The sequence below is a fragment of the Podarcis cretensis genome (assembly GCF_951804945.1).
Source record: "Podarcis cretensis genome assembly, chromosome: 16".
Classification (NCBI taxonomy): Eukaryota; Metazoa; Chordata; class Lepidosauria; order Squamata; family Lacertidae; genus Podarcis; species Podarcis cretensis.
This window is the reverse complement of record NC_137186.1, coordinates 7,432,089-7,444,102: the sequence shown is the minus strand read 5'-3', so window position 1 is coordinate 7,444,102 and position 12,014 is coordinate 7,432,089. Positions and strand designations below refer to the sequence as shown.

The window sequence follows — 12,014 nt, the reverse complement described above, 5'->3', positions numbered from 1 at the left end:
TGATGCAAACATACATTTTAATATGATATGGAGGCTTGGGATAAACAACAGAGCAGTAAGAATGGCACATGGGATAGAGAAGGATCAATGAAATACAGTACACACAAAAGAAAAACCAAAGAGAGGGCTCAGCATCATTATTGATAACAAAGTCTCCTGACAGGAACTAAGAGTCTGTAGGTAACTATTGCTCAGTAGCTACTTCAGAGGACTTCTGATAGCATTATAGGTTCTCTTCAAGACAGTACATTGGCTCTGGCCCAGACTAGGTAAACTCAGATTCCAGTCCAAATTCCATCAATTTGTAAGACAGGACTGAGTCCCCAAATCTATGTGGTTTCATCTACCTAAGTTAGACAAGTTCCATTGCAAAGTCTTGTGTCCAAGGCAGTGCTTGGTGTTGGATCTGTGACAGTTGTTTCACACAAGCTTGATGTCGAAGTCATTGAATGGTGAATCCTGACTGGTCTTGGTTTCTGTTTTCAGTGGGGATTTATTCCAAAAGTGAGCACAGTTACTGAAACTTCCACAACCTTCTGGTTAACAGTCATATGCATGGAAACCACATAGCTAAATGCTGCCATCAGATTCTTGGCAGCGGCTCCATTTTCACAGTATCATGAAGACAGAAGAAAAGCAAAGGGTTGCATCCTTTGTTAACCCTCCTCAGAGTAGGCCCATAGTAATGAACGGGTTTGACCAACTGGTCCATTAATTCCAATGGGTCTATTCTGAGCATGATTTGGTTAGAGCTAACTCAACATCTTTTATCATGCATTCAGGGATGTTGGGCTGAGCTCATCTTGGTGGGTTAGACATTGAGCCTATCAAAACTAAGACAAAATGGAGATGGGTCAGGACTTGGTCAGGAAGTCTAATCCATGACTTGACTTCCTCAAAAAGAACCTGAACTGCATCCTCTTGTCAGCTCCTGTCTACCATTAGAGCAGCACTTAATTTCATTTGCCTGACGTTACGGAATGAAGAATTTAGCATATTCAACTGTGACAGAAAACAGGGGAACTGAATCAGATACGGAGGAGGTGTGGAAAGGGATATATAGCTCAGGGGAAGAACTTGGTCAAAAAGACATCTGGACATGATTCCCACCCCCCACCCAGAGCTACTGAGCACCCATAGCTCACTACAACAAGTTGGGTGCTCAGCATTTCCAGGATCTATGCCCGTAACCATGGGTTGGTATCTAGCCATTCCTCTTCCTGCTGGCTCTTCTTCTCATAACCAGTTGGGAGCATTCTAATACCTTCTGTAACCGTAGGAGCTGAAAGGACGGCTGGAGAGACCTGGCAGGTTGTAGACAGAGCCAGACTCGGAGGCCTCTGAAGGAAGAAGGGCTGGGTATCTGCTCCCACCTAGCATGCCGTAGCCAGCACATGGGTTGTATTGCTCGATGCCAAAAACTTGGTTGGGGCAGTACATCTCTGGTCCTGGGATGGTCACCACGAAGGGTGGAGGCTGGATCGTCACAGTTGATGGTGGGCATTGAAAGGCGCAGTTATTGTAGCCAAAGGAAGACATCTTGAGGTTCAGGTTTCTAGAAGGCATTATTATTATTATTATTATTATTATTATTATTATTATTATTATTTATCTGTCACATATACCAAATGGCTTTCTAGTGGTTTAAAACTCTAAAATAGGCTTCCTCAGCCTCAGTCCTCCATGTTTTGAGACTACAATTCCCATCATCCCTGACCACTGGTCCTGCTAGCTAGGGATCATGGGAGTTGTAGGCCAAAAACATCTGGAGGGCCGAGGCTGATGAAGCCTGCTCTAAAATCAATCCATAAGTAAAATATACAATAACATTAAAACAACCTTAATTATAACATCCAATACTAGGGGCTGTCTTCCTTGCACAATCTTCTCATCAACCACACCTAGCCCTTTGCCAACTGCTGTTTTCCCAGACTTTTGATAATATTTTTTATTAGTTTTCCATTTCAATCCAATAATAGCCTCATTATGACAAAAACGGAGGTATAATACAATTACTAATACCAATTGTTCAAATACCGAATTATATCATTTTTCATGCTAGAAATGATGATTTGATGGTTTTCTTTATTTCTGCATTCCAAAATCTTGCTAATTTCAAAATCTTACTAATTTCAATTACATTCTGGTCATAATAATAATCCCTTATACAACAGCTGCAATATCAATAAGTTCTATTTGTGCTGACAAATTAAATGATTTATAAAACTACAAGCGAGGAACTAAAACTATATCCTTGTTCTTCCTGTGTGTGTCCCCACACCTGACCAAACCACTTTCCCTCTACAGCTCACCCATCCCCTCAGTCCCTCCCCCTCTCTCACAGCTCACCCAACTCTCACACCTTTTCATGAAGGGGGAGGTTTTTTTATAGTGACTAGCTAAACCACTGTGTAATGTGCCCCCCCCTCCATTAAACAGTGTGCCTGGACCTGCCCATACTACTTCCCTTGCCCACCCCTCTGCTTGCCTTCCTGCCATTTGCCACACTGTGATTGGTGTAGCCGCCTGCTGGCACCCAAGCAAACTGCAGTGTGACAACATTTTGCACTTTTATGTATATAGGAAGAAAACAATCCATTTGAAAGGATAAAACTCTACCACTGAATTACAGTCAGTGCTATTTTTCTAGAAAGAGAGGCGCCGGAACTCACAATGAACGCCTCCCTTGTTCTCTTATAATGGCGCAATGGCGCCCTCCTGAGAGATGCCAAAACTGAGTTCCGGTGAGTTCCAGCTGAAAAAAGCCCTGGTTACAGATGCTCCTCTCAAAATAAGGAGGCCAATCCTCATGTTTCTCAATAAAGGACTGATTTAAATAGCTACATAGCAAGCTGCCTCATGCAGAGATACAGCATTGGTTCACATAGCTCAGAATTTTCTACAGTGACTGGCTGTAGCTCTCCAGGGTCCAGATAGGGACCAATCCAAGCCATTTCTGATATAGGTTGTGCTGGAACCTTCTGCATGTTAACCACAGAATCACAAAATTGTAGAGTTGGAAGGGACCCTGAGGGTCATCTGGTCCAACCACCTGCCATCTCAGCTAGAGCATCCATGACAGATGGCCAACCAACCTCTGCTTAAAAACCTACACTGTCAAACAACTCCTACTGTCAGAAAACTCTGCCTGAGCTTTCTGTTTAGTCGAACTCTCCTTACTTGTAGCTTCAATCCATTGGTTCAAGTTCTACCCTCCAGAGCAGGAGAAAACAAGCTCGTTCCCTCTTCCATGTGACAGCCCTTGAGATATTTGAAGATGGCTATCATAACTCCCTCAGTCTCCTCTTTTCCAAGCTAAACATACCCAGTTCCTTTAACCATTCCTCATAAAGCTTGGTTTCCAGACCCTTGATCATCTTGGTTGCCCTCCTCTGCACACATTCTAGCTTGATCATGACATAAGCTGCCCTATATCAAATCAGATCATTGGTCTATCACTGACTGGAAATGGCTCTCCAAGGTTTCAGAAAAGGGACATTTCCAACGCTACCTGAAGGTACCGTGGATTGAAATTGACCTCCTGCATGCTCTGCTATAGCACTTCCCTTAAGCAACATATTTTACAATACTCCCTTCACTGTTATCTTTCAGGTGAGCAATGAAGAAAAGGAGACTGTCTTCTCCAAGAGCCCTTCAGACCCCAGAGATGAGCCTGGCTCTGAATTTTCCTTCAGATGAACCTTCACCATCAACTCTAAATATATTTTAAGAGTTACAGGAGCTCCTTCCGATGGCACAAAGCCAACTGAGAAGGACACACACACACACACACACAGAGAGAGAGAGAGAGAGAGAGAGAATGAAATTTATCTTACTGGGTTCTCCAGAGACACACGGCAGAGCAGAGGGGTCGAAGCAATGGAAAGAACTGATGGCTGAGTCCAAGCCTTCCAGCAACTTTTATACTGTTTCTCAGTTAGCCCAGAGGGCATGAGGCATCCTTTCTTCCCTCTATGCTATGCCAATTAATTGCCAATGATATGTCACTTAGTGTGTCAACACACCCAAAATGACTCCAATTATTTATTGCTTACATCTGATATTTGATTTGCCCAACAGGAGAAGGGAGAAATTTTTTTGTCATGCATGCTGCTTTTTTCCACAAGGAGGATCGGCATGCCTCAAAACCATTAAGGGATAAAGGTCCCAGCAATGACACATAGATGGACTTAAGGTGCTTGTCAGGGTGCCCTTGGATGTTGCTGGAGAAATGCTGAGCATGGACATATTTGGGAAACTAGAGGATTAAACTGGGGTTGTGTGAGGGGTTCCACGTATGGCTCTGGTGGCAGTGACCCAGTAGTGTTTTATTAAACTAAGCAGAATCAACAATAAACTGGGGTGCATCTGTGGGAGAATTGGGAAGCAAATTAGAGAAGACTAAGGGACATGATAGACCACATCTGCAAAGGTAAAGGTAAAGGACACCTGGATGGTTCAGTCTAGTCAAAGGTGACTATGGGGTTGCGGTGCTCAGCTTGCTTTCAGGCTGAGGGAGCCAGCATTTGTCCACAGACAGCTTTCTGAGTCATGTGCCCAGCATGACTAGACCGCTTCTGGTGCAATGGAACACCGTGACAGAAACCAGAGAACATGGAAACACCGTTTACTTTCCAACCACAGCAGTACCTATTTATCTACTTGCACTGGCGTGCTTTTGAACTGCTAGGTAGGCAGGAGCTGGGACAGAGCAATGGGAGCTCACCCCGTTGCAGGGATCCGAACTACTGGCCTTCTGATCGGCAAGCCCAAGAGGCTCAGTGGTTTAGACCACAGCGCCACCCGCGTCCACATCTGCACCCTACATTTAAAGCAGTATGATACCACAGTCACAGCTTCCCCCAGGGCAGAAGCATCAGCTTCTCAAGAGGATCAAGGGGGCAATGTGACATACTGACATCACATGCATGATGTCATGTGATGTCTGAATACTGAGGTGGCCTGGCCCCCTAAATATATATATATATTTGGGGAGCTGAAACTGCCTCAGCCCGTATGAGTCAGTGCCCTTGTTCCTGGGAACTGTGTAGATTGTTAAGTGTGCAGAGAGTTGTTAGGAGGAGAGCATCATTTGTCTCCCAGATCTACAATTCTCAACATTCCCTCTGAAGATAGATAGATACATAGATAAATTTATTGTCATTGTCCGTATATACACAGTATACACAACAACGAAAATCAAACACCCAAGACCGGATTCACATACACATTTGCACGTATCTCCAACACTCTCATCCTATTCAGACATAATCTATTAAAACATACATAATCCAGAATATAACACAACCTATTAGAAGCATAGCATAACCTAAAACCTATCTCATTCCTTACTACTCACTGCTTGCTATTTCTTACAACTGGCCCTGAGATCATTGTTTAGTGCAATCAGAGCTCTTGGATAGAAACTATTCAGAAGGCGTGTGGTTCGTGTTTTCATTGTCCTATATCTTCTGCCCGAAGGCAACAGTTCAAAGAGGTTGTGAGCAGGATGGGTGGGATCTCTCAGGATATTGTGTGACTTCTTCAAGCTGCGAGACGTGAAGATCTCATCCAGGGTTGGTAGTTGGAGCCCAATAACATTCTGGGCAATTTTAATTATGGGTTGATTCTTAAAGCACTCTGGGAATTGTAGCTACGTGAGGGAGAACAGGGGCCTCCTAACAACTATCAGCTAGATGGGCCACTGGCCTGAACTGGCTGTCTGTGTCCCTATTTAGGCAGTCCTCTTTTCAGAACCATGAGGACCGGGTAAAGGTAAAGGTAAAGGTACCCCTGCCCGTACGGGCCAGTCTTGACAGACTCTGGGGTTTTGCGCCCATCTCACTCAAGAGGCCAGGGGCCAGCGCTGTCCGGAGACACTTCCGGGTCACGTGGCCAGCGTGACATCGCTGCTCTGGCGAGCCAGAGCCGCACACGGAAACGCCGTTTACCTTCCCGCTGGTAAGCGGTCCCTATTTATCTACTTGCACCCAGAGGTGCTTTCGAACTGCTAGGTTGGCAGGCGCTGGGACCGAGCAGCAGGAGCGCACCCCGCCGCAGGGATTCGAACCGCCGACCTTTCGATCGGCAAGCCCTAGGCGCTGAGGCTTTAACCCACAGCGCCACCTGCGTCCCTCACATGAGGACCGAGTACCTTGTCCTAAAAAGGAAGAAAGATTGTAGCTCAGTGGTAGAACACCTGTTTTGCATGTAGAAGGTCCCAAGTTCCTTCCCCAGCATCTCCAGGTAGGGCATGGAAAGGCTACCCATTTGAAGCCCTGTGGAGTCACTGCCAGTCAGCAGAAATAATAGTTAACTAGTTGGCTATGATTCTATGATTACTGGTCTGATTTGAGTCCTACATTGATTGATCCTGTAGGCATCCTAGTGTGGTACCAAAAAGGGTTGAGCTTTTTCTTGAGGGAGGAAGCAAAGCCCTGAGTGTCTCTATCTCATCGTTCAGCTCACACTGAGGTCCACCTCTGAGGGCCTTCTGGTGATTCCTTCACTGCAAGAAGTGAAGTTACAGGGAAACAGGCAGAGAGGGCCTTCTCGGCAGTGGCACCTAACACCACGATGCCTTATTTTGTTATACAGTGGTACCTCAGGTTACATACGCTTTAGGTTACAGACGCTTCAGGTTACAGACTCTGCTAACCCAGAAATAGTACCTCAGGTTAAGAACTTTGCTTCAGGATGAGAACAGCACTCATGGGCAGATGAAGGTTATAGACTATATGGAACTGGCTGAGATGACTGGCAGAATCCAAGACCAAGGAGAAGAGTCAGCGGAAGAAGAGTGGAAGAAATTTAAAGTTTATCTTCAGAAATATTGCAAAATTAAGGAATGTTAGAAAGATGTTGGGGAAAAAATTATGTGGTTTTAGCAGAAAAAGATATAAAGGATTAAGTAAAAATGAATTGGTGAAAGAGAGAATGTAAAATGATATTATATTAAGATAAACTATTAGGATAAAAACAAAGTTGGAAGGATTTGCTGGAATATCTAATTGAATTAGAATACAAAAATGGGAGGCGTGAGGAGGTCAAGGAAATAAGTGAATGTAAGTAAGTGATTTAAAGGTTTGACTTGTTTCTTATTTCTTATTTCTTTTTTCTGTTTTTTGATGATGTTTTTCTATATGTATGGTTTTTTCTTTTTCTTCTTTGATTGTTATGTATATATATATATATATATATATATATATATATATATATTTCTTCTTTTTTTCTGTAACCTTTAAAATCTTAATAAAAATTTATATATATATATATATATATATATATATATATATAAGAGAGAGAACAGCACTCATGCTCTGGCAGCACGGCAGCAGCGGGAGGCCCCATTACCTAAAGTGGTGCTTCAGGTTAAGAACAGTTTCAGATTAAGAACGGACCTCCAGAACGAATTAAGTTCTTAACCCAAGGTACCACTGTACAATGTTTTGAAGACATCTAAAGGCAGCTCTGTATAGGGAAGTTTGTAACATTTGATGTTCTGTTATGCTTTTATATTTGTTGGAAGCCACCCATAGTGGCTGGGGCAAGCCAGTCAGATGGGTGGGGTACAGATATATTATTATTATTATTATTATTATTATTACTACTACTACTACTACTACTACTACTACTACTATTATCCGGAGACATATGTATGTGCATTCCATTGCTGATCATACCAGTGGTTCAACCACACCAATAGCACACTTCAGCCAGTGGTCAGATAGTATAACCAGGCAACACTATAGGATTTAATTAGATAATGGCTTGTCATTTCCATATCCCATAATCACTACCACAGAAAGGTGATGAGCTGCTTGCTGTGCAAAGTTTTCATTTGCCATCTAGCTGAGTTTTTAGCCATCCCATATTGCTACAGGGAAGGTGGGTTTGGCAAAGATCCTGATGTCCTTACAGAAATGCTTTGTTGCCAGCTGTCAGGGACTAGACGGAAGGGGACAAGATGGAGAAGGAATGGTGGAGATCGCACCTCCTTCTCCTGAAGCTGCCAGAGAAGAGGGAAGCAGTATTGAATTATTGAAGTGGTTTGAGGAAGATCACAGCTCAGAGACAGGTGAACAGAAGAGCTGGGAGGTGTTGGAAGAAGAGATAAGGAAAACTGAGAGATCAGCCAGCTGACATGTCATCACTGGAGAGTATTTCTGAATCCCCTACTCCCATAACTTGGTGGTCATTGAGAGTGCAAGAGTAAAGGACTCAGAGACAATTAACCCCTGTGGGCCGCTCTAAAGGGAGGTGCTGTTACTAGGAAAGGAAGGGGAGAGGAGCTCGGTTGGAGCAACGCCATTAACGGAGACAAACTTAATTCCTTGTCTCCTGCTGTGATGATTGAATAAACTCATTAGTAAGATTTCTGCTTTGATATCTCTGCTTCTTGCTTCCACCAGAGATGAAGGAAAGAATTCCACAAAGCTTGACACCAGCACACCAGAAGGAAGACTCAAGACAAAGATTATGGGGAATGGGTTATATTTATCAAATATAACAAATTAGAGCAGGGGTCAGCAGACTTTTTCAGCAGGGGGCTGGTCCACGGTCCCTCAGACCTTGTGGGAGGCCGGACTATATTTTGAAGGGAAAAAATGAATGAATTCCTATGCCCCACAGTTAACCCAGAGGTGCATTTAAAATAAAATGACACATTCTATTCATGTAAAAACATGCTGATTCCCAGACCGTCCGCAGTCCGGAGTTAGAAGGAGATTGAGCCGGATCTGGACCCTGGGCCTTAGTTTGCCTACCCATGAATTAGAAGGTGTGTGCATACTCAAACCACATTTGTTGTTTAGTCGTGTCCAACTCTTTGTGACCCCATGGACCAGAGCATGCCAGGCACTCCTGTCTTCCACTGCCTCCCGCAGTTTGGTCGAACTCATGCTGGTAGCTTCGAGAACACTGTCCAACCATCTCATCCTCTGTTGTCCCCTTCTCCTTGTGCCCTCCATCTTTCCCAACATCAGGGTCTTTTCCAGGGAGTCTTCTCTTCTCATGAGGTGGCCAAAGTACTGGAGCCTCAGCTTCAGGATCTGTTCTTCCAGTGAGCACTCAGGGCTGATTTCCTTAAGAATGGATAGGTTTGATCTTCTTGCAGTCCATGGGACTCTCAAGCGTCTCCTCCAGCACCATAATTCAAAAGCATTGATTCTTCGGCGATCAGCCTTCTTTATGGTCCAGCTCTCACTTCCATACACTTCCATACATCACTACTGGCAAACCACATTAACCAAATCAAATATGTCCAGGCAGGAGCATTGCAATAAGATGCAGGGATTCTTTGCCTCCCATCTCCTAATCCTGCTCACAATCACATACTGTAGCCACACAGCAAATTTGGGCAAAATATCCCCCTTCCATGTTGAGTGTAGGCTGACTGTATGGACCAGACAGGCACACTGGTATTATCAGTCACAAAACCACAGTTCCGTAATGCAACAGGTACTGCAGTGTGAAAGGAACATTAGAAAATGAGATAGAAGCACTAACATTTAAATCAGGAAAACTAACACAACAGTCCCCACCTCTGAATGCACCCAGAGAGAAACTCATCTTAAACCTGCCCCCAAAATCCATCAAAGAACTCTCCTCAACAACAAGCTAATGGTTTTGCCTCAAATTGCACTCTGGGGGGGGGGGGGGATCAGTTGTTTATTTATTAATTATTTTTAAAATTTCTATACCACCCTTCATCCAAGGATCACAGGATGGTTTACAATATAAAAACAGAAAAATACACACTGCTTTTTTTCTGGGGGGACACAAGGGGATGCATACTCCTGAACATTTTGTGAATCTTAGTACTTTTGTCCATTTACTGTATTTATTTTTCCCAGTTTGAACTATAAAATGGTGGTTTTATTGAGTTAAAATGAGAGTACCACTAAACATTTTTTTTAGAAAAAAAGCAATGAAAATATATAACAGTGACAACAAAAACAATGATCCCCCCCACACACACAGAGAGAGAGAGAGAGAGAGAATTTAAAAGGCCACCAAAGGCTTAGGTCATGGGTAGGGAAACTAAGGCCTGAGGGCCGGATCCAGCCCAATCGCCTTCTAAATCCGGCCTGCAGACAGTCTGGGAATCAGCGTGTTTTTACATGAGTAGAATGTGTCCTTTTATTTAAAATGCATCTCTGGGTTATTTGTGGGGCATAGGAATTCATTCTTTTTTTTTTTCTTTTCCAAAATATAGTCTGGCCGCCCACAAGGTCTGAGGGACAGTGGACCCGGCCCCTACTGAAAAAGTTTGCTGACCCCTGGCTTAGGTGAAGAGGAATGCTTTTGCCCTGTTGTAATGTAATGAAAGTGCCTGGCAAGCTTCCCTGGGGAGAGCATTTCACAAATGGGGAACATACACAGATAAGGCCCATTCTCGTGTTGCCAACCTCTGGAGGGGCACACAAAGAAGGTCCTTTGATGATAATGACAAGGTCCAGGTCAGTTCATGTGGAGAGAATTTCCCCCCTCTCAAATGAAGCAAGGAATTGGCAACTGCACCACATAGCAGTTTCAAAACTGCAACCCAAGTGTGGATTTTGTGGGGCAGTTGGACAAAATACCTTCAAAGGCATTTTTAAGCTAACATTCCTCTTTGAGGTAGAGCAGCTGGTTCATGCAAGCAGTCAGTGATGCAATAGGCTTTGCTAATGCAAGTCATTAGCAGTTGCTTGCAAAGCACTCAATGCAAAACTGCCTTTATCAGGGGATCCATCTTTGCCTCTCCCTCTAAATCACATCAGTTTCCCCCCCATTGTGATATGCTCTGATAGGTGGAACCCTTTTGATGTCTGATTTGCATGTGATGCTTCTGTGGATTCCATTCAAACACCCTTTGATCATTAATCTGAATGTATCTGATTCCCCAGCTGTGCTGTAATACTGCTTACAGCAGGCATTCTCCAGTGCTGGTTTGGAAAATAGGGACATTGCAGGATCAGCTCTGAAGCCAGGGAGGGTTTCATAATTCTGCTGGTGTCCCTGGAAAACTGGGACACTTGGAGGGTCTGGGAGTTCAATGCGCTATACGTAGGTCTAACTCTGAAGACGGTTCGGAAACTTCAGCTAGTGTAGAATTCAGCGGCCAGGTTGTTCTACAGAACAAGATGGTTTGAGCATATTACACTGATCCTGTTTAGGGAAGTTTAGGGAAGCTTTTAATATTTGAAGGACTATTGTATTTTAATATTTTGTCGCCCAGAGTGACTAGGGAAACCCAGCCAGATGGGTGGGGTATAAATAATAAATAATAAATCATCACCATCATCATCATCATCCTTGTCCGACTGCAATGACTACCAATTAGTTTCCGGGCCCAATTCCAAGTGCTGGTTTTGACCTATAAAGCCTTAAACGGTTCAGGACCGCAATACCTCAAGCACCACCCTTTTCCATATGAACCTACCCAGACCCTGAGATCATCTTCTGAGGCCCTCCTTCATGTTTGGATTTGATATCCCGCTTTATCACTACCTGAAGGAGTCTCAAAGCGGCTAACATTCTCCTTCCCCTTCCTCCCCCACAACAAACACTCTGTGAGGTGAGTGAGGCTGAGAGACTTCAAAGAAGTGTGACTAGCCCAAGGTTTCCCAGCAGCTGCGGGGATTCGAACCCGGTTCATCAGATTACGAGTCCACTGCTCTTAACCACTGCACCGCACTGGCTCTCATGTGTCTCCTCCCTGAGAGGTCCGGAGGGTGACAGCTCGCGAATGGGACCTTCTCTGCAGTGGCTCCCCATCTGTGGAATGCTCTCCCCACCCAGGGAAGTTCGCCTGGCACCATCATAATACACCTTTAAGCGCCAGGCAAAAATGTTTCCTTTTAACCAGGCCTTTGGTTGATCTGATTGACATCCTATAACCTTTTAAAATGTGGCTCTTTTTTTGGGTGGGGGGTATTAGGTTATTGTTTTTGGTTTTGGTTTTGGTTTTGGTTTTGGTTTTATATATTGTGATTTTTTCTGTGAACTGCCCCGAGACCTCCTGGTATAGG

General features: G+C 44.1%; 1 long non-coding RNA gene across 1 annotated transcript; it reads right to left on the bottom strand.

Moving 5' to 3' along the window:
* Positions 1–4,010, bottom strand: LOC307205813. The gene is made up of 2 exons (XR_013834070.1): positions 3,837–4,010; positions 1–1,555 (listed from the first exon to the last, which is right to left on the bottom strand). It is a non-coding gene; the product is annotated as an uncharacterized lncRNA (long non-coding RNA).
* Between the last annotated feature and the right edge of the window lie 8,004 nt (positions 4,011–12,014).